Genomic DNA, 25,494 nt, shown 5'->3' on the forward strand with positions numbered 1-25,494 from the left:
TTCAGAGGCTAAATTATGTGGTGTCTTGGTTAACCTGCACATGCCTTAAAAACATGAGTGTGTTCATTTTGGACTTACTTTAAAAAATGCTCCATATCTAATCTGAATCAGAGGAATCTATCTTCTTCCACGTACGTCTTAAATCTTCACAGTTAGCCGTGCATTTTCCTGTCTTTTCCCCTTCTGCTTCATGTCTTGGTGTCCTACAGGTGAATTGTTGCCATCTGATTTTCACTGGCCACATTCTTTGAGACAAAACATAAGCTTTCTGATTAAATCCTCCTATTCGTAAAGTTCTGGTCACTTTTCGAGGGACTCTAGCTTAGAGTAGTATATGGAAGAAATAGAACATTGGTTTGAGTGGGGAAGTCTGCATTAGCTGATGTAGTATAAAGGTTTAAGCCAGTGACAGATGTCTTTTTAGAGGTGGGGCCCATGGTGCTTAGGAGAAAGGCAAAGGAAATGTGGGGGTGGGGGGGGGGGAGTGGGGGGGAGGAGAAGGGGAAAGGCACGGGCATGCTCTAGAGAGAGTGAGCCTGGGGGAATGAGGGGGTGGGAAAAGGCACTGGCATGAGAGAAAGAGAGAGAGAGAGAGAGAGAGAGAGAGAGAGAGAGAGAGAGAGAGAGAGAGAGAGAGAGGAGAGAGAGAGAGAGAGGAGAGAGAGAGAGAGAGAAGGGGCTTGCTCTAGGTCCCTTGCCTTGTGGGTTTTAAAAGGCAGGAATTCTAGGGGAGGTCTCAAGGGAGGATCTCAATAGAATATTCATCAGCTTTCCGGGTATGCCCGTTCATGGTCGTGGTCTCTACTGATTGGTCAGTGCCAGGGCTGGGGTCATTTGTCATCGCAATTCGTCCTGATGTCAGTCATGGCATCAGCCTGCCTGGCCTTGCTGCTGTTCTGGTCCTGGAGCTGAAATACAACTGAGGCCTAGATGTTATCTCTAAGGCTTAATGCTTAAGGGAGTGGTCATGCAGGGCTTGTATGAGAAACTTATGAGGCCATTCTCAGCCCCCCTTTTTCTTCTAAAGGGGTCTGCCACATGACTAGCAACCTACCGGGGAGGAAAGATCAGGGAAAGGTCTGAACCTCATGACCAGTGATATGCTAGGGGCGGGGAAGTTCACCCTGGGGACCAGGGCCCACCCCCAAACACTTATCCTCCAAGTTTTCCTCATTGCTAGGCCCCCGGGCTTTCTGCCCTGGTGACCTTCCATATCTGACTTATCGTTCCTACTCTGCTCATGTCTGTCTAACTGCCTACTATATCATCCCCCCTATCCCGCCCGCCCCCCCCCCAAGGGTTCTCGGCTCCGAATTCTTTGAGGGATAGGGGTGTAGGGTCTCTTCTACAGCTGCTTCCTGCTGAAGAGGGGCAGTTTTCCTTCAGAGCCAAGTGATCCTTGCTGTCTGTCAGAGGGATGGTGAGGCCTGGGCGTGGAAGGAGGCTGTGATGGTGTTTAGAATTGGTAAGCGGCTGTCTTCCTGGAGTACAAGTAGGACTCGTAACCTGGTGAAGACAACTTGTGTTATAAATCTTAATGGTATTGAGGCAAAAATTAGAACAATAAGAACCATGACGAATGGTCCCATGAAAGGCAGTATCCAGGTAAGGATACTGGGGTGCCCCCTAGTCTGAGTAGCCCAGATTTTGCATGTTGTTTGCCCTGACCAACAAGTAACATCTCTAGTGATGAACAATTCAGGATCCAGTTCAGTTGATAGGCAGAAAATAAAAGTATGAAGACAATGAACTGGACTTGAGTCTAATGTCCACAACTGTGTATTATAGATTCTTTTGAAACTCAGTTTTCCCCCTGGATTTACTAGTATCCTCATTTTCATCAAAGAGCCAAATTAAGACCAATATACTTACTGCAATAAGTCCAGTTTTAATTTAGCCTGATTATTTGCATAAACATAACAAGAGTCGTAATGGATCATATAGGCTCTCTTAAGTCTGCTTTGCTGGAATCTCATGAGGAATCTCCCTTAATTAGCCTCTCAAGGTGAAGAGGCCACGCCACACAGTTGCCATCAGACTTTGCGTGCAATACCTATAGCTTTTGGATTCTTCAAGTTCATGAGGTCCCCAAAAATGTCTCGTGATTCTTCCTTTGCCGTTTCCCAGGAAAGCAACCTTCATTCCTTACCTGGAAAGACTGCCCTGAACCATGTAAATAAGCAGGCTTTTTCCCCCAAGGGGATTTTATCTACCTCCAAAGTCACTCTTAATTCCTTAAAGCTTTCTGGTGACATTCAGAGTCTAGGCATGTCTCTCTCTAACATGACATTCCAGTCAAAGTCTTGATACCAGAGATATTTGACATTATCTTCCAATTATACTGAACAGTATTCCTCTAAATCTTTGACTTATCAGATATCAAACACATTCCCAGAGATGTTTGCTCAGAAGCTAGGGAGGGGATCTCCTGCGTGTTAACGCCTTGTTTGGGCAGTCCCTTAGAAAGAGACAGTTGAGTGAATAAACATTGATTTTGTGCTTACATACATTTTTTATTATCCTTATCTGCTTCAGTGTTTGCATTTAGATCAAATAAAACCTAGTATATGTACTGTGTACTCCTATAGTTCAGATCCCTTTTGTAGAAAAGAAAGAACAGTAGCCTGCTCTTTCCTTTCCCTAATCAGGAAGGATGAGGCTAATGGGTGTTGACAACAGCTGAAAAATAGTCTCATGTCCTTTATGTAAAGGTTTAGACATCTTTAGAAATCACTGGAAACATAGACGGTATTTGATTACATGCCATTGTGAGGTGTTTAATCTATTTTATTCTTTCAAAACTAAAAAGTGATCTCCAAGATTGAATCTGAGTTATTTGTTAGGTAGAAAATGTATTTGTGTGAACTCCCTAAGCCTCTGCTTAGGAAATCTGTTATGTCATAAGTCATTATGAAGCATTTGTTCTGAACTGTACTGTAGATGCTAATTATTTACTAACATAGTTGTAGACTTGTGTAGTGTCATTTAACACATTACTATTCTTGATGTTCAAAAGAGGCTAAAGGTTCAGTGCCGAAACCTTTTCTCTTAATACGCTTTTTATTAAATTTAGAAAGAATAATTTATCTTTAGCTTATTCAGGGACTTTTGCTTTGCTTAATAACGTGATTTCTAATCACTTGATTATACTATTGGAATTTTTTACTTTCCTAAGCTTTATTTTACTATGTTACTAGAAAAACATAAAATATAGTAGTCATGGCTGCAAGTGATGTTTGCTGGTAAATGCAAGTCAGATAATTTATTTTGAGACTGATTTTATTTGCTTTCTAGATTAGTATTTTATTATTAATATATCTTAAAATAAAAAGGGAATTAAGAAGTTACCATAAACCTTTTTTTTTGGAACAAGTTGGAGCATAACATGCAAAAAATAAGATGGATTATGACATATTAAGTGTTCTGTTGGGTTAACATTTTATTTTACAAGTAGTTAAATAATTTAAGAAATATTTCTTCCCTTCAGTGTTAATGCTAAATCAAGCCAGTCTGAGATACATATTAGTAATGCTCAGGATGGAAAATACACACCTGTGGTGGGAGACTAGGTCATGGTAAATATGTTTGTACAGCTGTGTGCTAATGTTAGTTATTACGGAGTACATTTACAGAATCATGTAATGAGCCTCATTTTCAAACAACCATTAACGTTGGCTTAGAAATGACTAATTAAAGAATAACTTCATTTTTCAAATGCAGACTGTGTAAACAATATATAGCATTGCCATAGCTATCTGTAAACTCTGAACACATAAATTTGATCATAAGTATATGTTGGCTAATTTCTGAGGAAATAGAGACTTGTGAGATTATTTCTTATTTATAATTTATGCTTTCATTGCATATAATGCCTACTCTTAGTACCAGACTGAGTTTCCATTAAACTTTATTGCACTTACATGGACTCTTCTGTCATGCTTTAATAAAATTATAAAATTACTTAATTGGGTCTGTGTGAAAGCTTCCTTTATCATTAATAATTCCATTTATTCCATGGGGTTATTAGTTTTGGATAACTTACATGACTTCATTCAGATTTGTACTGGAATATGAATAAATATTTAAAAATTAGCTAAGCATGAGTAAAAGCACATTTTAAAATGTACTCATAGGATTTTGACTTTGAGGATTAAGAAAGATATTTTATTCAAAAGAGTGAATAAAATGTTATCACTATACATGTATTGCTGTAGTGTTATCTGTGCAAATATTTTATCTGAAAATGTAACAGGCAGTGAGTGGCTTCATCCTTTTGTTTAACTTTTGAGCACCTATTGGTTCTGTTAAACTCCAGAAATGCCAAGATGGAAGGCTTGTTTCCTGCCCTCAAATATTTTAGTTTCCATCTATCTGGAGAGAAGACCAAGCATCTACCTGTAATTATTAGCAATTACTTTTTTTTTAATCCTTACTCAAGGATATGTTTTTATGATTTTTGAGAGAGAGAGAAAGGAAGAGAGAGAGAGCGACAGAGAGAGAGAGAGAGAAATATCGACTAGTTGCTTCCCGTACTCACCCCGACTGGGGATTGACTGGGTGTAGGTATGTGCCTGACCTGGAATCGAACCCGCCACCTTTTGATGTCTGGGACGGTGTTCCTACCAGCTAAGCCACCTGGCCAGGGCAGCAATTCCTTTTTAAAACCTGCTACATGAGAGGAAGGTATTATAAATCTATTCAACATATATGTAGTGGTATCTTTATTATGCCCTTAACTCTTTTTAGAGCTCTTTGAAATGGAAACTAAGTTATATAAGAGGGCCAAGGAAGAGAATATAAAGACTCACTCTATCTCCATTTCTACTCCTGGGAAAACCAGTTCCGAGAGCGTTGGGGTCAGTCATTTTGCCTGCTGAATTTAATTTCTAAGGTGAACATAGAAGCATGGATGTTTAGAGTTGATTTGAGGTTAACTATGGAAGGTTTTAACCTCAGTTCTTTTCATAGCACTACGCAAGGTGACTAACATATTACAGGTACTTCATAAACATTTGTTGAATTATTGGATGCATACAAATAATTGATAAAATCGCGACCATTTATTGGCAGGTAAGGAAGAGAGCCTTTCAGCAGGGAGAGGACAGCTGAGGTGGCAAGCACTGTGGGAGGGTTTGTTAGTTTGGCCACGAGATGAGGGGGGATCAATGAGGAATCTTAACAAGAGGGCCTTACATACTGAACTGAGGCGTTCTAGCTTTAGTATGAGATCCCCGGGTTACTCCATGACTTTCTTGACTGAGGGATTAGCTCAGTTAACTCTGTGGGATGTAGTAGAACGGGGAAGAAGCTAGAGCAGCAGTGGTTCTCAAAGTGCGGTTCCCCGGCTTCTGCGTCACCTGGGAGCTTGTTAGAGATGCAAACACCAGGGCTCTACTCCAGAGCTTCTGCATCAGAGCCTCCTGCTGAGGGACGAGGGACGGGGAGAGTCCCTGCACCCCATGTGAAAGGGCCTCCCAGGGACTCTGAAATGAGCAAGCTGGCCAGGTACTATCTGGAAGAGAAGGGGTTCTGTAGGAGCGATGCCCACTGAAGTCACGTTCAGCTGTAAATGGATGATGTCACGATTTGATGAGTTAGGACAGCTGTGCAGTAATATGACTCATTGGATGGACAGCAGTGGAGAGGTCTGTGCTTTGGTGGCGTAACCGCCGGCTCTCAGCTTTGCAGATGGAGGGACACTTGCCAGCTTACCCAGAACTAACCGGAGACTTGCCATTTCTCAAGGACAATGTTAATGTATTGTTATAGTGGGAACACAACTAGCTCAAACCAGAACAATATATTTTACACTCAGTGTGTTTATTCTCCTAGAAGATAAAATTATAAAGCAAAGAGGTGTGATGGACAGAAAATTAAATCAAAGGCAGTTGGATATTCATAAGCATTATTTATTTTGATGTGCTTTAAGCAAGTTCCTGTGTCCAGAATTAGGATGGATGTTATGGGGTTATAATAAAAACCGAGTTGGAATCTCAAGATTGGCAGTGCCCAGGAGTGCTTATTCCTACTTTTGTAATAACTCCGTAGGTTGCAATTGTCTCCATTTGTGGTTTTTCTCCCAATAAGTTGTTTTAGAAACCAAGATTACTGCTCCGTTAGATTAGGGGCATACACCACCTAAATTTTCTTCTGCTTTACCTAATTTTCAGTGCTAGATTTTGTCCTCACCCTTCTGTTTCCTATTTTCCCCTCAGATTACTTTCGTTTCCGCCTTGCTCCTTTTCTCCCCCATTGTTTGATGTGTTTGTCTTAAATTTATCATATTAAGACTGCCTGTTTTCCGTTTCCCACATTCCTTTTACCATTGGCCTGTTACTTCCTTTTTCTCATTCTCTCCTCTTTTATCCCTGTTTGCCTTCGTTTCCTCATATGTCAAACTCTCTTTCTACAAGGGATTTCTTAAAGTTAATTATAGGGAGTTGATTCATGATTAATCAAATTGCTCCTTTTAAGAGGAATGTATTCTCAGGACTTCTTAGACGGCAGGGGGAAAAAAGCCAATCACACCATATCCATAAGCCTCGGTAAACTTTTGTTGAACTTATTTGGTTACTTTAGGTTTCACTGAAGAATGTGAGCTAGAAAAATAGCAGAGTGATAGGCACGTGTTTTCATGTCTGAGCTCTGACAGATGAGGTAGTGGGGACCGGGATGGAGCGGGGCCGCCATATGCAGAGATGTGGCCTTGTGATATGAGACAGTCTGCAGGGCGCTCAACCTGAGGGACTGTATTTTTACAGCAGGAATGCTTTTTTAAAAAAGCACTTAGGAAACTTGCAACTGTGCTTGAAAGTTTCAGAATAAAGTAAAAAATAGTGATTGGGACTTAGTACATTAAAAATATTTATTTCGATTTTTGTGAAAAGTATCGCCCTCACCCTATCTCCTTGGTTCTTGGTAGTCGCTTGTGTTCTTTTAAAAGGTTTACCTGTGAAATGAAATATAAAATTACGATGGAGTCATCATATAAAATATTAAGAATGAAGCAAATAAGTTAATGGACTAAGTTTATTTTTTGTGGATAAAATAATAAGCTTTCAGATATCAAAATATTAGTTTGTGTGTGTAAATATAGAGTGGGAATATTATTGTTAGATCCATATTACCTAAAATATGAACATCCAAGTTACTTTATTTGAAAAAAGAATTTGGTTCATAAAATATTACATTATTCAAATTACATTCTTTTATTTGCTTAGCAATGAGATGTTGCCCTTGTAGCTTCCTTTTCCTCTTTCCCTATAAAAACTATTTAACCTTTAGTCTTTAAAAATCATAAGATATTAGCATTAAACATTCAGTAAAAGAATCGGTGAAAAATAAAGTAGGACCCTCTTACTGGCATTCATCTTTGGGCTAACGCCCATAAAATCTTCTGTATAATTGGAACACTCCAGGGCCAAGTGGGGATAACTTCTTCCCAAACTTGTACTTGAAAGTGGGAGTAGGTCATTTCTTTAAAAACATTCTTAAAAAATGGGTAAGTTCAGTTTATATAAATAATACTATTACATGTTCCTCTACCCCAGCCAGGACAGGCGTCCCCTGACGCCAGGTGATCCGAAGGAAATCATTAAAATCCTTGGCTGTTATAAAATTCCTTGCTCCTCTATTTGAAGTCAGTCTTGATCAAAGGGACCAGGATTTACATTTTTAAAAGGAACTTGTGCAACTCCACAGTTGAACTTTCCAAGCGTAGGACCAGAATCCAGAGTCCAGGGTACCACTGTACACAGCTTTAATTGCCTTTCAGCATGTATTATACCAATGGGATATATTAGTTTTATGCTTTGAAGTTAGGAATCAGAAAAAAAATCCCTCTTGTGGCGTGGTGAGGTCTGTACATGATTATTAATTTGGATTCAAGGTGAGTTTTTTGACCGGCTCGGTGGCTTTGCCCTCAGAGACAAGACGACGTGGACTCCAGGATCTTACCTCCTTGTTCTGTCTTCTCACCTGCCCCTTCCCCTTTTTTCACTTGCCCTTTGAGAAGGTTACAGAGTTCTTTATCACTGTGAGAATAAGACTCTACATACTGTCCCGTCTTAGTAGATGTGCTGAGAGATCTTGTCAACTTGAGTCTTCGACTGTGTCTAAGAATGTAAGGAAGTTAAGATCCTGGTAGCAGATACTGAGCATCTTTCGCACATCCTGGCTTCATAAAAGCTGAGCCCAGCTGTGGTGGCCCTGGCACTGCCTTCGGTACCAGTCGTGGGTGTGTCAGTATTGCCAGTAACCGTTGTTGCAAATAGAATCACAGATGAGCAAAAGCGGTTATTTCCAAAAGGCACGCTTTGGTCTAAGTCAGTGGTTCTCAACCTTCCTAATGCCGCGACCCTTTAATACAGTTCCTCATGCTGTGGTGACCCCCAACCATAAAATTATTTCCGTTGCTACTTCATAACTGTGATTTTGCTACTGTTATGAATCGTAATGTAAATATCTGTGTTTTTCGATGGTTTTAGGCGATCCTGCTAGCAGTTCTCAACCTGTGGGTCGCAACCGCTGCTGTAGAGCCTAAGACCATCGGAAAACACAGATATTTACATTATGATTCATTAACAGTAGCAAAATTACAGTTATGAAGTAGCAATGAAAATAATTTTATGGTTGGGGGTCACCACAGCATGAGGCACTGTATTAAAGGGTCGCGGCCTTAGAAAGGTTGAGAACCACTGATCTAAGTAAAAGGTACATCTTAGCGCTATGCAGGATCAGGGCTGTGTTAGAGGTTTGTGACATTCTGCTTGTTTCTGTCCAGGGGTTCTGAGCTGGGTCCCTGAGGCGGATTTGACTCAGTACAAAGCCAGGAGGGTGTGGCCGCTGTTGTCACTAAGGCGTTCCACTTGGCAGGGGAAGGAGTGAGCAGTGCATTGCCTAATCTCCCGTAGGGCTGGCACAGGGGAGTGCCTGCCACTCCTTTGCTGTGACTGAGGCTGTGCCCACGGTGCCCTCACTGTGCGAGGGGATGAGACTTGAGGAAACGAAGCAGAGTCCACAGGATTCCTGGTGGTTGACGGTGATGTCCAGGAAAGCGAAGACTGTTGGGTGACTAAGCAAGGCAGACGCTGTAACTTAGGAAGAGAACAAAGAGCTTACTAGTTTCATTTCCCCAATACTCTTTTTAAAAAATAAATTTTTACCGATTTCAGAGAGGAAGGGAGAGGGAGGGAGAGTTAGAAATATCAATGATGAGAGAAAATCACTGATCGGCTACTTCTTGCACGCCCCCTACTAGGGATTGAGCCGCGACCGGAGCATGTGTCCTGACCAGGAATCAAACCGTGACCTCCTGGTTCATAGGTCGACACTCAACCACTGAGCCACGCCTGCCGCGCTCCAACACTTTTTAAAATATATATATTTTTATTGATTTCAGAGAGAAAGGGAGAGGGAGAGAGAGATAGAAACATCAGTGATGAGAGAGAATCATTGATCGGCTGCCTCCTACACACCCCACACTGGGGATGGAGCCACAACCCAGGTATGTGCCCTTGACTGGAGTCGAACCCTTCAGTCCGCAGGCCGACGCTCTATCCACTGAGCCACACCTGCCGGGCTCCAACACTCTTGTCACCCTTTCTTCCCCGGCAGCATCAGGAACGTTCAGTGACAGGACTGTGCAGTGTCTGAGTACTGGACATTGCTAATAGCACGGTGACACACAGCTCTTTGGGGTTCTTGTGAAGGCAGAGGACATCTTGGTGAGATCCTGCTGTTAACATGACTTGGAACTCTTAGTAAATAATTGTGGGAGCTTATTTTACTTTTGCTTTGCCATCAGCGTAACCGATTGCCCCTCTCCTGTGGTGTTCCTTTGCCAAAGCAGTGCTTGCTCCAGTGCTTGTTACATGTTAGTCGTGGTCATTTTCATTATACAGCTTTTTGTTATAAAGGAATAGAAATGTTAAATTCAGTTTAAAGACTTCCCCTTACATTTTTGTCAGAGGTTTTGGGATCTTAAGTCATTGGAGTTCCTGGGAACAGGTTAACAAGGCAAGTTGTGGATTTTTCTTCTCTAAAGATGTTGACGGTGAAGGATACCTCCAAAGACCGGGGCAGGTTTCCTCTGGCCCCAGGTATACATGCTGAGACTTTTGAGGAGGCCAACGTCTAGTGGACACGTCATAGCACACACGTGGGTCTTGGTGTGGGTCTCGGGGCAGCTGCCTCGTCATGTCAGTTCCCACCACCGGAGCTGGAGCATTTACCAGTCCACACCCAGGAGGTCCGTTCTGGCTGACAGCCCAGAAAGGCCTGCCACTCGGGGGTGGCAGTGACCAACTGGAACCCTTGCCTGAGCTTTCAGCGTTGGGCTTCGCAGCGAATGGGCCAGAGATGCCTGTTGTTGCAAAGCCTGATTGTGGAGCATATCAGTCATTGTGATGACCTTTGTTTCTATGTTTTTGAAGTGGCATGTGCTGAGCTTTGTGACATGCTGTCTTTAAAGATATTAAGAAAACTTTTACCTCCCATGACCTAATCCTAGCTTCTAATGTCCCTTGTTTATAAATGTATCCTTTCAGTCATGCCTGTGGTTTAAGTCTAACAACACTGCTATGTTGGAATATTTTAAAAGATTTTTGAGAGGCCTAAATAAAATATTCTGGTATATATCTTGCATTCTTAAATTTTGATAAAAATATTCTCCTTTTCTATTTTTATTACATTTTTTCTTATCTTTTAGCAGCCATCTCACGGAATTTTATTTTATATAAAAAATGTTCTGAAGCCAGACATAGCACGAGTTGCATAATTTTGAAGTGCTTGAAACTTCTGAATAATGAATAAGTGTGTTTTCAACATATAAATCAACTCCCGCTACATTTGTGAAATACCTAACCCTAATAATGCCTTCTCTCTTAGAGTTTGGGTAATTTAAGGTTCTTTCTTGCCAACAATAATAGGACCACATATTACAAGAAATACAAATAAATAAAATAGGGTTAGAGTGTTCACTGGCTTTCTCCCATACGACCTCGTCTGATGCGAGAGAATGTGATATGTCACAGTATTACGTAATCTAAGCGTTTAGCTCTGGTGACGGGTGTTTGTTTGCAGGTGACACATGTATTTCCTTGGAAAATTAACTGGCAGGTATTTTTATTTCATGACATAAGGAAAGTAAGGGTAATTTTCGCCATAAATATTAGCAGTCTGACTTACAGAAAATTTCAATTTATTGGTCATAATCCCTCTGAACATAGGCACACCACATTCATTTAGATTCATTTAAGGTCTGGCAACAATGCAACCGAAGGTGTTAAGATAATGTTCTAATTAAGTGACAGTTAAGACGCAGCGGTCCTCATTCTGGCCGGGGAGCTCCTGCCAGGCATATCTGTTGTGAAAGTAAAACATCTTATTTTGAAATCCTAGATTGCAAACCAAAAATATTTGGGAAATTCTCCAGAGTCCAGGGGTGTATTATGTTTTGCTTTTAAATCGTTGTGCAGTACCAGATTATATTCTTAGACGATCCACAGTCTAGTTATTTTGTTATGGCTGAAATGATCCAGTTGTTTTTGATATAAAATGATCAAATCTGAGCCTCCTCTCTCCTCCAACACACAGCACATTCTTTATACTTCATGTGGGAGACAGACTCGGGCAGCAAGCTGTTTACACTGCTCATGTCAAGACAAAATGTTCCCCAGAATTCCAACGTGAGACCCATCGTAAACTAACCTGCTGGAGTTCTTTTCACATTTTAAAAGTTTTTGTTTTTTTCATAGTAATTTTTCAGTTCAGCTAAGGAGGGCTGACATTTTTGGCTACTTTTGATATTTCCCAGTAAGATTCTTTTTTCTCCACAGAAAAAAAGAAGACTGCCTTTTGTCTGAAAGTTACTAATCTCTGTACCTTTTGCTTTAAAATATATACCTGAGCTTTTGATCTTCATTAACACTTTTGGTATGTACAGATCAGTAAGTGAATTGCATTCTGGATGATCAAAATGCTTTCTGGATTACAGTTGGTCCTTGAACAACATAGGTTTGAACTGTACGGGTCCACTTATACGTGGATATTGTATGTATTTTCTCTTTTTTATGGTTAAAAAATTTTTTTAAACCTCACCTGAGGATATATCTACATATTTATATATGTATATACATATAGATGTGTGTGTGTGTATATATATATATAATTGATTTTATTTTTTATTTTTTTAAATATATTTTATTGATTTTTTACAGAGAGGAAGGGAGAGGGACAGAGAGTTAGAAACATCGATGAGAGAGAAACATCGATCAGCTGCCTCCAGCACACCCTCTACTGGGGATGTGCCCGCAACCAAGGTACATGCCCTTGACCGGAAGCGAACCCAGGACCCTTCAGTCCGCAGGTCGACGCTCTTTCCACTGAGCCAAACCGGTTTTGGCTATATATAATTGATTTGAGAGAGAGAAAGGAGGAGAGAGAGAGAGAGAGAGAGAGAGAGAGAGAGAGAGAGAGAGAGAGAGAGAGAGGACAACATCCATGTGAAACATCCATCAGTTGCTTCCTGTGTACATCTGATCGGGGACCGAACCTACAACCATTTGGTGTATGGGATGATGCTCCAGCCAGTGGAGCCACCTGGCCAGGGCTCTGATTGTCTTAGTAACATTTTGTTTTTTCTATCTTTATTGTAAGAACACAGTATGTAATACATATAATAGATAAAATATGCATTAATCAACTTTATATTATTGTAAGGCTTCTTTCTGGTTAACAGTAGATTATTAGTAGTTAACTTTTTGGGGAGTCAGAAGTTATATGTGGATTTTCCACTGCACCAGGTCAGCACCTTTATCCCTCTCCTCCCTCCCGCTCTGTTTAAGGGTCAACTGTATTGATCATTTTTCATCGAATCAAGCACAGGATGTAATGAGTAAAAATTAAGTTTCCTAGATTCACCTATTTCCAAGACACTTTATCACAGAACTCATAATTGCTACAATAAAATCAATTGGCAATTAAACAGAAAGTCCATTAAAGTTAATGGCTCACTGTGGGGGAGACCTCTTTTATTTGTTTTCATTCTTTAAAAATATTTCTGCTAATGCCAAGGACAATCCTACCTTGGAAACCAAACAAAAAGAAATTTTCAGAACTATCCAAGAAAAAGCTTGCGTATTGGCTTCTTGAGTGACTTCTACTGGTTAGAGATAAAGGCCAATAACTGACATCTCTTATTATTCAGCAGCAGTTTAATATTCAGAATTTAAAAGCAGAGAACAGTGCAACATGGCAGTCATTCTTAAAATATATGGAATATTGGTCGTTGTTTCTTTCCCACACCTGTGATCCTTGGGGCCCATATACATCAGCAGGAAAATAGGATTTGTGTACTGAGTTTTATTTTGCAGACTGCCTTCCAAAACTACATATATTCTGTTTAATAAAGGACATATGTAGCAGTGACACATTATAAAATGTCATTTTTTAAAATTAACATTTGTTAAGTACTGCCAGGTACTAGATCTTCCTGAAGGGTAGAAAAGTGATACTAGAGCCCAGCCATCGTGGCTCAGTGGTTAGCGTTGGGAGCAGCTCGGGGATCCGCTGTTACGATGATGAATCTGGAAGCTCTGTGTTGCTGAGGTTGAAATGTAGGAGAGCAGAGGTGAGTCACATCATTAGGCTGTGGCAGCGATCCGAGGGGCATTAGGACGTAGAAAGTGGGAGACGGAATGGGAAGGAAGGGGTGGGTGTACGTGCCAGTGGCTGCTCTTGAAAGCAAACAAACAAGGGTAGGCGGTGGCATAACGGTCAAAGGTGACCCTCATCCTAGATCCCGATGCAGCACAGATCGGTAAATAAATACCTAAGTGAAAATTTGGGGGTCAGGGGACAAAGACTGAAAGAAAGAAAAATCAAGATGCTATTTGAGGAGGATGAGGTAATTTATATTTTAGATTACTGAGTTGGATCTTCTGGCAGGACACATACTGAAATGTCCTTGGAGAGTTTAAGGGACCGAAGTTTTGCCCCCTGAGCTGCCTTTTTGGGATATTGACTTAAGCTATTTATTGAGAAGACTTAGGGACCCTTTGACTCTCCCCCTCTTTCCTGCCCAAAAGATCAGGCAGAGAAGCCTGCTTTAAGAAGGAGTTCTTAGGATGCCACCTTAGCCTAATTTAAAGTAAGCGTGGTGAACAAGAGGGCGTCAGGCAGGGCTGGTTAGTGGTTACCTCCTGTGTCCCATTGTTTGTGAATTGCCCAGCAAGGATTTGCCTGCCACGTACGTTCCCCTCTTCCTCCGCTCCCTGTAAGAGGCCCCTCTCACGTCTGAAATCTAAACCCCATCCCCAGCCATCGGTATTCCAGGAACACCACAATGCAATGTAGGGCGTCATCTGCAAAACTTTCCCATGGCTTGTTTTTCTGAACTTGTCCTTTCTAATGGCTAAGCTGTGACTTGACCAATCTGGAAGAAAACCTGACTGGTTTTTAAGGGACTCTACTGTCTAGCTTAGCCCACAGTTTACTCATTTATAACTGCACATTTAACACACACACACACACACACACACACACACACACAAACACTCACACACACACAGATTACTAGGTGGGATTTCTAAATGTCAATAAATATAACAAAATCTAGGATTACGTTTTGGCCTGAGTTCAGATGTGAAAGAGTTTGTTAATCAGCAGGTGGTTGGGTCCCCGCCCCCCCAACCCCGCCCCCCGCCCCAGTTTTTAAAAAGTACCTGCTAGCTCTTGTCTCTCCTTCCCTCTCCGTATTCTCTCTCTAATATTGAAGACAGAAAGAAACCTAAATAAGTGATTTAAGAAAAACAGGGATATTGGTTTCGGAGAACATTGGGTCTTTGATAAAGTTACTAGCATTTTCTTTTCACTCTAAATAATATATTGAGAAATATAATGAAGTGATAATACTATTATTTATAAAATAATGTATTCCATGTGATAATACTTAAAGTGTACTTTAAATTGTCTATTTTTACATGAACACAACAAGATTTTAAAATTTTTATTTATGGATTTTAGAGAGCAAAAAGAAGGAAAAGAGGGAGAAAAAGAGAGAGAGAGAGAGAGAAAGGGAAACATTGATTTGATGTTCATATGGGGATCAAGGCCACAACCTTGGCATATTGGGATGATGCTCCAACTAACCGAGCGAACCCAACAGTTTTAAATCAAGTGGTTAAATGTACAAACCAGTAACCTACCTACTAATGTAACTTAGAATTTGCAAGTTTATGAGTTGGAGATTTCAGGTATTCGGTTTCTGTGACACCTGAACTCATTGAAGGGCCTTCTTGAAGTTGTTTATGGGATCAACCACCCCAGAGCCCGTGTTTGCCTTTCTTGCAAGGACAAGCACAATGAAATGGCATTAGCCTCTTTAATAAACTCAACCAAACCATCAAAGAAGGGTGAACGCCTTCGCTTTCATTTGAATTCTCCGATTCCTCCTTGGGGATTTTTAGGTATTATAGCAGTTGGCATCCATACGGCATGACGTCAGCATACCCTAAGATCGCAGGGACTGGCTCTTTCAATATATTTACTTGACTAAGTGCTTCTGCTTTTCCCTCCCTCCCTCTTCCTGTCGATTTCCTCCGCAGGCCTGGCTCTTTCTACCCGCTGTGAGCTCATGAGCTCATGCGTGGTCTTTCATGCAGGGACGCCCAGCATGTGGTCTCAGACCAGCAGCAGCATCACCCGGGAACTTCCAGAAAAGCACACTCCCAGTCCCCCCCGCCTCCCCCCCCCCCTCCCAGTCCTGAGAGCCAGGATCCCTGGGGATGGGACTCAGCAGTCTGCCTCCTAGCAGGTCTTCTAGGAGGTTCTGACACACACTCATGTTTGCGAATGAATGCCTGTTAGAACTACTGGTCTCATGCAGGGTGGGGAACCTTGATTCTGCCAAGGGCCATTTGGGTATTTATAACATCATTCGCTTAATATAATTCATTTCATATAAGTTTATGTTGCTATGAAAAAAGCTCCTAGATTTATTGAATTTTGAGTCCTGCCTGCGGTTGCCTTGGCAGGGCCAGACCAAATGACTTCTCAGGCCTTACACGGCCCGCGGGCCACACGTTCACCACCCCTGGTCTAATAGTTAGAAACGTATACCTTCTTTTTATTGAGATAGGTGTATCCACATACTATAAAAGTCACCATTTTAAAGTGTACAATTCAGTGGGTTTTAATGTATTTACCACTGTCACCACTATCTAATCCCCAAACATTTTTATCACCCAAAAAGAAACTGCATACCTATGAGCAGTCACTTCCTATCTTCTGTCCTCTCTCCCCCCCCCCCCCCCCCAGTCCCAGGTTCCCACAAATCTACCTTTTGTTTCTATGGATTTGACTGTCTGGATATTTCGTGTAAATGGAATCATACAATATGTGACCTGTTGTTGTGTCTGGATTTCACTTAGCATAATATTTTCAAGGTCCATTCATGTTGTAGCACGTATCGGTGATTCTTTTTCTTATGCTGAATAGTGTCCCGTTGATGGACACATTGGGTTGATCCAGACTTCCGCTGATGGACATTTGCGTTGTTCATTGGCTGTTATGAATAATGCTGCTATGAACATTTGTGTACACATTTTTTTATGAATATGTTTTCGGTTCTCTTGGGTGTATACAGTTGATTCTCTTTATTTGTCCTAGTTGTATTTCAGAAAGACTGCCAGTGCTGAATTGGTGACTACTGAGTGATCACTTCACAGGGAAATACAGGACTAGGTTACTTTGAGTATCTGGTTACATTTTAAATAAAATATATTTTTATTGATTTCAGAGAGGAAAGGAGAGGGAGAAATTTAGAAACATCAATGATGAAAATCATTGATTGGCTGCCTCCTGCACGCCCCTACTAGGGATCGAGCCTGAAATGTAGACCTGTGTCCTGACTGGCGTCGAACTGTGACCTCCTGGTTCATAGGTCTACACTCAACCACTGAGCTACACCAGCCAGGCTAGAGTTACATTTTTGACAACCAATCAATACTTGTCTTGTGTGTGTTTCTGTTTAACACACATCACAGCCTTTTTGAGCTTAGGAATGCTAGACAGCACTGCACATGACATTTTGGGGCCATTTTAAACAGTGAAATTACCCAGAAAAAGCACAAACGTGTGAAAAAAGGGCCATTACATAGACTGTGGAAAGAACACTTGTTTACAGCCTGAGAGCTGAACCAAGGAGGCAGTCGCCTGCTCATCCTCAGCGGGGCTCACATTTTCCACCTCTGCACACGCATGCCTGATGCCTGCAAACGCTCCGAGGGGTTACTTGGGGTTACAAATAAATTTCAGCAAGTTTGTAATTACAGAATCCTCAAATAATGAAAATCAACTGCACCTCGGAGCGAAATTGCTGAGTCATATGGTAACTCTATGTTTAATTTTTTGAGGCATTGCTAGACTGTTTTCCATAGTGGCTGCATCATTTTACATTCCCATCAGGGTTTCACTTTCTCCATATTCTTGCCAACATATGTTTTTCCTTCTTTCGGTTATAGCTATCTGAGTGGACGAGAAGTGGTGTTGCACTGTGGTTTTAATGTGCATTTCCGTAGTGATTAGTGATGTTGAGCATCTCTTTCCATGTGCATATTAGCCATTTGTATAGTTTCTTCAGAAAAATGTCTATTTTAATACTTCGATTTCTTTTAGATTGGATTATTTATCTTTTTATTATTGAATTGTAAGTTTCTATATGTTTTATGGATACTAGCCTCTTAGATATATGATCTGCAAATATTTTTTCCCATTCTATGGGTTGTCTTTTTTGATGCATACAGGTTTTTTATCTTGATGAAGTCCAATTTTACCTATTTTTTTGTCTGATTGCTTGTGCTTTGGTGTTATTTTCTTTCATTTTGCAAGTGCTGTCTTCATATAATTAATCAGTACAGCCTCCACGTTTTCATTAAAGAAGTCATGAAGAGTTAGATTTCATGATTTCAGTAAATTATCACTTGTTTGCCAGTGGATGTCATTTGTCAGTTTAAAGCGGTTGTTTGCAGGTATTTACCAGGTTTTTATGTTGTGGCTGTGGCTTCAGCGGGGCCCACGTGTGAAGGCCACGTCAGTTTCCTTTAACAAAGTGCTGGTTTCGTTTGGGAAAACTGCAGAGAAGCACTTACAACTTTTAAACAATATTTGCTTCTTTGATAAAGAAGACTCTGCCTCTTTTAAAAACTATGAACTTGCTGCCCTAAAAAGCAGGGTCTCAAAAGCCCTTTGCGAAGGAACAGCAGAATCCCCGGAACTCGGAAATAAACACGGGTTGGTGTTTATTTGTGTTAGTTTAAATGCAGTAGCCCCGCGTGTCAGAAAACGGAATCTGCGACACTGAAGTTAGTCTAAGCAAGCAAATAATATCAGCTAGCATGGCTTTAATCTACTAAGTAACTCTAAATCCAAGAGATCAAAGGAACGCATAACTGAAAACAGCCCTTCGTGCAATTTCTCTGTAGAAGCAGGAAAAGGCTAGAAATTACATGTCACCTTCATATCCTGGCTGGTGACCTTGTGCTCAGATCCAGCCCCTCTGTATGCCAGCTGTTACCATTATTAAGACCTTGCCCCTAGGGGTTAAGTAGGAGGGAAACTCCTGCCCTATAGGAGAGCAAACACTGCAAGTCCCAGCCCCTAACACGCCTCATTCAGAGCGATCTGCACCTTCTTGTCATTCCCTCTGCCCTGCACTCGCTGGGAGCTCTCCTGCCCAGTTCTGCTCGCTTGCTGTTGGGCTGTGTCCCTGCAGCCCGCTGGGGCTTTTGCTGCTGCGATCCTTTGCCGACCCAGAGGAGCCGGGAACTTTCTTCTTTCAACATCAAGGTAATCCTTTGCCTCCTGCGTGGGTATGTGCCCATTTGTTATCTGGGGAGACTGGACTTTGTTCTGTGCTTCTAGAATCGCACTTAAACTTCCAACTTGCGATTGCTTTTCCGTGTAAACTTGGAAGGGCTTCCCCATGCATTAAAATCCGATATGTATTTAAATTGTCCTCTTGCATTAGAAGGTGAGGCAAGCTGTTTCTTAGGAGAGTTTATTCAAATGTGCTTTCTTTATGAAGTTGGAAGGAAACCTCAGATTTAAAGCACCGTAAACCATTGCTTCCTGCTTTGAGGTTTTCCTTTAACCACTATCTAAGTCAGAGAATTTAAAAAATATGTGCTGCTCTTTACCCATTCGTAGCGAACTAGATGCAGACTTGTAGGAATGACTTGAATCGCGTTTGTGAATCAGATATTGTAAGAAAGGAATAAAACAGCAGCATCTTCCCACCTACAAAAATAGAAGTCTTGTGAAGAACCACGTAGGGACTGAACTTCCAGGCAAATTTAATTCTTATCAGTGTTCATTTCGAAGACACAACTTGGTAAACATCCTCCAGTTGTATTTGAGTCCATTAAATGCCTTATGTACTGTATGCATTTTAATTTAACAATGGTAACTACATTATAATTGGATTCATTACTTAAAGCACAAGTCAGAATATATTTGCCACATTGACTTTTGTTTAAAATGAGGATGGATCATTTATATGTGACTGGTAGAAAAATTCAAACTAGTTTAACTTGTGAAATATTTGTGTGTCTGATAGCAAAATGTACATCTTAGAAAATTCGATAAAAATTTCATAAAACAGGTATTTCATGCAAATCATGGACTGATCATAATGACTTCAGTGAAAATGCAAGAAATAAATAGACAACGTACTTCACAATTTGCTAAAATATTATTTGACAGGTATTCCTGTTGAAAGAAAAATGAAATATGTACTTCTAACCACCAGAAGGTTATAATAGATGCTAGTATTTATAATTTAATGAAACCCCAGTTCCCTCTGATGGCTAGGAAGTCACCAAACTGTCAATAAGCTCTAAACCAGTGTCTCACTGTAGACAGTAGGTCACTATTTCCCATGGTTTTAATGTAGGCTGACACATTTCTACTTTTTAAAATGTCAAAGTAAGTAGTCTTTTTGCAATATTTTATTTATTTTACAATTTTGCATTTCTACAAAAAACTCTCTTAGAATGCTTTCACTGCCAAAACCTTGTCTATCCGAGTATTTCATTGGCTTGGGCTCCACTTGTAGCTTGCTGTATGTAAAAACAAGGCGGAGTATTTTTTATGCTACCACGCTCCATCTAGCTTACACTTCAAACCTGAATTATCGAACCGTGAGCATGAGCTAGTTGTGTTGATTATGAAAAAAATGTGTTATACTTAAGAATCTGGAATGATGGCCCTGCAAATCAGTTGAGAAAATACATGTTTCTGGTGAAAAAGGTGAAGGGATTAAGAAAAAAAATAAGAGATGCAGATAACAGAATGGTGATTGCCAGAGGGTGAGGGTGTTTGGGGGAGGTGGTCGAGGGCAGAATGGTGACTTTGGGTGGTGAGCACACGACGCGGTGTGCAGATGATGTGTTACAAAGTCGTAACCAATGTCACCCCAACAAATTCAATTTAAAAATGAAAGAAAAGAAAATGCATGTTACCCTTGCCTCGGTCTGGGAAATGAGTTATATGTGTTATAAAATTGATTCAGCCAACATTTTCATCTCACCCCAGTTGGCTTTGTCATTTACACTGAACCAGTCAGCCCTTTTTGGCAAGCGTTGGAGAACCCGCTTTTCAGTGTTTGCTGGGTACCTTTCCTTATAGCTGCTGAGCTATTGGGGCTGGACCAGCGCGCTCACTCGCAGCTCCCCTCTTACCCCTCGTGTGGGCGATGCACAGTCTTGGCACGCTGACTGTGAACATTGCCCATTTTTTAAAAAATTGTAATTTATTGATCACATCCTAACACAGGGAGTAGACAAACGAACTGCTTAGCCTGCCAGCCTTTTGGAAAAAATATAAAAAACAAAGCAACTATAGCAAATTAGGAAAGGGAGACTTGGGGAAAAGGGTGCCTTTGTTCTCTCTATCTTCTATTCTTTCATCATTTTAATCTCTACTAAACAGGCTCGCTTATGACAGGCCCACATATTAGATTGTAAGAGAAGTATTCAGAGGGAACACTACAGGTGCTCATATGCCTATAAATAAGGAAGCCACCTAGTTAACTGAAGAATACGATTTAATTACCTCTGTGTGCAAGCAGGAATCCCACAGGAACAGTAAATATAATTTCAGTTCATCTAATGTATCCAAGAAAGCAAACAGCAGAAATCATTAGCGTTTATAGTGGTAATTTAAGTAAAGAATAGAAAAAGGCTTCTGAAAGGTGTATCCAGGCTCTTATTACTAAGTTAATTTCCTGACCCAATTCAAGTAAGAAAAGATGTTTTTCTACGCTTAACATCTCAGAGTCCTTTAAGTGAAATGTGTTTCATGCAAAAACTTTGAGAGCCATTTCCCAGATCACTCAGTGGGCGGAGGGACCCCTTGAGATGTCGGGGGTGGGGGAGCACTCTGTGGGGAGAACCCAACTGGGAGCTGCTCTAGGAATCTGATTTGCTGCTTCTCAGACTTCCCCAAGCAGCAGGGAGTGGGGCCTGGTGGTCTCAGATACTTAGCATTTGTGGGAAAAGCTGAGATAACTCCAAGTGTAGTATTCAAACCCACACCTTGCTATCTAAGTCAGACAACTTCCAGGGCCTTTATGGTGATTGGTCTCCATTTCTGACTTTATGGAAGATGGCATCAAAACTCTCCCATTCTTTTGCCTCGCAGCGTCTGGGAATAGACGTTTCTTAATTGGGTTGACCTCCGCGATGGATGTTTCCTTGGAGCTGCTAAGTCTGAGGTTTTGAGATGTGTGAAGTCCTAGACACGCGTGGTGACTTCAGACGCGTGTGATCCCTTCGCAGCATTGGTGAAGCTCAGTAATCTGAGCCTGTTTCTGAGCAGGACTGGGGTGGTACAGTAACACTGCTCACTTGTAAACTTGCCTTTTTTTGCGATGTTAGTGGAGCCAAATAGTTCAAGATGAAGTATTATGGTCTCACGATAGACCTATCCCATCTTGAGGGACCTGTTTATGACCAAGGCATCTTGTAATTCTTATTTGGTGGGGAGGTGGGGCGAGGTAGCAGGCCTGCTGTCTGGAGGCTGTCTGATCCGAGAATTGGAACATTTAAGATGCTTAAAATGCAGTAAAAAATCTTTTCTGTCTTACTGGTTTATTCTTTTTGCATAAAACTTTAGAAAACATGCTTTCTAATAGCTTTTCTAACATGCTTCATTTTTTTAGAGATTGGCAGGTGTTGGGGTATAGTTTTTCTTGAGGGTTAAATGAACTCATGAGACAAATTGGCTATATCCTAAACTTGATTCAAATGATCTCTAAGTGATTGAGGGTATGTGACCACTCGTTTATGTCTCCACAACATTATTCCACATACATTCTGCACTGTTGTCTCTCAAACTAATGTCTTAATAAAGATTTCTCTTTGCTGAACCCTTGTCCCCATGCTTATACTTTAAAAGTACTATAGATGAAACCCCTTTCATTATAACCAAAAAAAAGTTAAGATAATCAAATACTCCAAAGCATATCTAACATGAAGTACTTGGTCCAATTTTTTAAAACTATACAGCAGCATTCTTTATTTCAAGCAATATGTTTTGAATGTTGACTATTTTGAGTGGCATTTGCTTGCTCTTATAAATTGACTAGAGGCCCGGTGCACGAAATTCGTGCCCTGGAGAGGGAAGGTCCCTTAACCCGGATTGCGAGAGGGTGCAGGCCAGGCCAAGGGACCCCACCAGTGCACAATCAGGGCCTGGGAGGGACATGGGAGGTTAGCCAGCCAGGGAGGGACTGCAGGAGGGCTCCAGGGCATGTCCAGCCTGTCTCGCTCAGTCCAGATCTGCCGGACCCCAGCAGCAAGCTAACCTAACAGTCAGAGGTCTACCCCTGGTGGTCAGTTCACATCATAGGTGACTGGTCGACTGCCCCCTGGTGGTCAGTGCACATCATAGTGAGAATTTGAGTGGCCTTAGCATATCATTAGCATATTACGCTTTGATTGGTTGACCAGATGACTGGACACTTAGCATATTAGGCTTTTATTATATAGGATTAGCATTACTTTTATAAACTGTAAGTCATTGGTTCTCACCCCTAGCTGCACAATAGAATCATCTGGGGAGTATTTTTAAAAATACTAATGCTGCCCTAGCTGGTTTGGCTCAGTGGATAGAGCTTTGGCCTTTGAATAAAAATATATTTAAAAAACAACAACTAATGGCCACACCACATTACAGTATGGATTAAATCATAACCTCAGAGCCAGGGACCGTGTCTGTAATTTTTTACTTATTTATCACTGGAGTGACTGTAATGTGCAGAAAGGGCTGAGACTGCTGTCATAGATTTGTAACTTGTGAATATTTATGATATTTATTGCATTTCCTTCAAGATTTGCCGCAGACTCTCAATGAATGTCTTGGCCGGTTCTTGGGTTAGTTGACAACTTATCAGAGGGTTTTCTAGAATTTGAAAGACTATTGATATTTCTGATTATAGAAAACTTCTCTAGTTATGTTTTGCATATTCTTAATTATCCAAATGAACATAAGTCTCCAGACTTAAGATTCAGTAGAAATTAGTGCAGCTTAATAAAACTAGTGAAATATAATATTTTTTAAATCCTCACCCGAGGATATTTTTCCATTGATTTTTTTAGAGAGAGTGGAAGAGAGAGGGAGAGACAGAGAGAAATATCGATGTGAGAGAAACACATTGATTGGTTGCCTCCTACAGGAGCCCTGACCAGGGCCTGGGCTGGAGAGGAGCCTGCAACCGAGGTACATGCCCTTACTGGGCTCAAACCTGGGACCCTTTGGTCTGCATTCTGACGCTCTATCCACTGAGACAAACTGGAATAGAATATTTTAAGGGGAATTTAAATTCATCTGGAATAGGAACTCAAAGATATAAGAAACCTCTCTCTTTCAATCAAGAGCACTGATGCTTATGAATATAGCCCTTGTAAGTGTGGGGAGAAGTGGTGAAGATTGTGTGGAATGATAATTTTTATGGATGAACTTGGGAAATATATCTTTCTTGAAATATATATGTAGGAAGATAGCTTTTATGCTAAAAAGAGGATGTTATTGACTGTCATTTACCCCAGACTGTGAAAGATAAACTTTATTTTATACCCACATTTCTCTTCCCACATTGATCTGTTACCACAGGCACATTGGACATAAAATAAAGGAGAGAAATGAGATTCATGTCTCCGCAGCCCTGACACTGCTATTGCTCACCCCTGCAGGTATAATAGCTCTGCCGTGACAGCCTAACTCACATCCAGCAATAAGATGCTTCCTAAATTCAGGGTCTTCAGATTTGCTATGGCACATACACTTCCTAAGGTTATTTGATTTTTATTTTTGTTGTTGCAAATATGAAGGGTAGAGGACTTTGCCTGGCAATTTTAAGTTTTCCCTGTATCATAAAGCTCTTCATATATATTATGAACATTTTTGGTAATAATGAAACATATAACATCTAGTTTATGGGTGCCTTTAACAATATATACCACATATTGCCCTAGCTGGTTTGGCTCAGTGGATAGAGCGCCGGCCTGCGGACCAAAGGGTCCCAGGTTCGATTCTGGTCAGGGGCACATGCCTGGGGTTGGGGGCTCAATCTAGGGTGTGCAGGAGGCAGCCAATCAATGATTCTCTCTCATCATTGATGTTTCTCTCTCTCCCTCTCCCTTCCTTTCTGAAATCAATAAAAATATATTTAAAAAATATATATATACACACACACACCTCATATTAAAAGAAGTTATATAAAAGTGTTAGGTAGGTTTCCATTTTCAACATTAGTATTTGTTATCATAAGTTTTATCTACCTTAATAATATAAATTTAATAGGAAAGTAATACATTTTCATTGTAAAAGAATAGTAATCTTTACTTTTGGATTTTTTGCTTTTTCATGGTGTGATAGAAAGCATACTAATACCTAGAAAGTTCTTATGAAATGTATATTTAGGCTATTCTCAAATGGATGACAGTGTCTTGGGAAAATGGTTTCTAATGCATTGCAGTTTATGCTGAAGGGAAATAATAACTATAATAATTTATTTTTGTATAGTTCTTTGCAACATATAAAATGTTTATAGGTGATTAAGTGAAGATATTTAGAAATGTTCTTACTGAAGGAGAGTTTAATGGTAGAAAGTTCATGAACTCGAAGAAAAATAAGAAAATTTAATTTGTCTCAGCAGGGAAGAAGATTATATTTCCTTATTTAAGACCATTCTTTATAGTTCCTTAAAAGTGCCGGTTCTTTATTAAAGATTCAGATTTGCTGTCAAGTCACAGTGACATTATTTTGAAATAGTCTAAATGCTACATGACTGCCTGGCTGGTGTTGCTCAGTGGTTGAACATCGACCCATGAACCAAGAGGTTGCTGGTTTTAATTCCTGGTCAGGGCACATGGCCTGGGTTGTGGGCTCGATCCTCAGTAGAGGGTGTGCAGGCGTTAGTTGATCAGTGTTTCT

At 40.7% G+C, this 25,494-nt stretch overlaps 1 protein-coding gene across 4 annotated transcripts in view; it reads left to right on the forward strand.

The window, feature by feature from the left end:
- Positions 1-25,494, forward strand: part of DISP1 (dispatched RND transporter family member 1) — a 121,116-nt gene that overhangs the window by 44,549 nt on the left and 51,073 nt on the right. The window contains exon 1 of one of the 4 annotated variants that reach the window (XM_079763692.1): positions 18,602-18,846. The exons of the other annotated variants lie outside the window; for them this stretch is intronic. The gene's annotated coding sequence lies outside the window, so the exon portion shown is untranslated. Of the gene's footprint in view, positions 1-18,601; positions 18,847-25,494 lie in introns of those variants that run through there. 4 annotated transcript variants of the gene reach the window in all.

The sequence above is a fragment of the Cnephaeus nilssonii genome, assembly GCF_951640355.1.
Source record: "Cnephaeus nilssonii genome assembly, chromosome: 23".
Lineage (NCBI taxonomy): Eukaryota > Metazoa > Chordata > Mammalia > Chiroptera > Vespertilionidae > Cnephaeus > Cnephaeus nilssonii.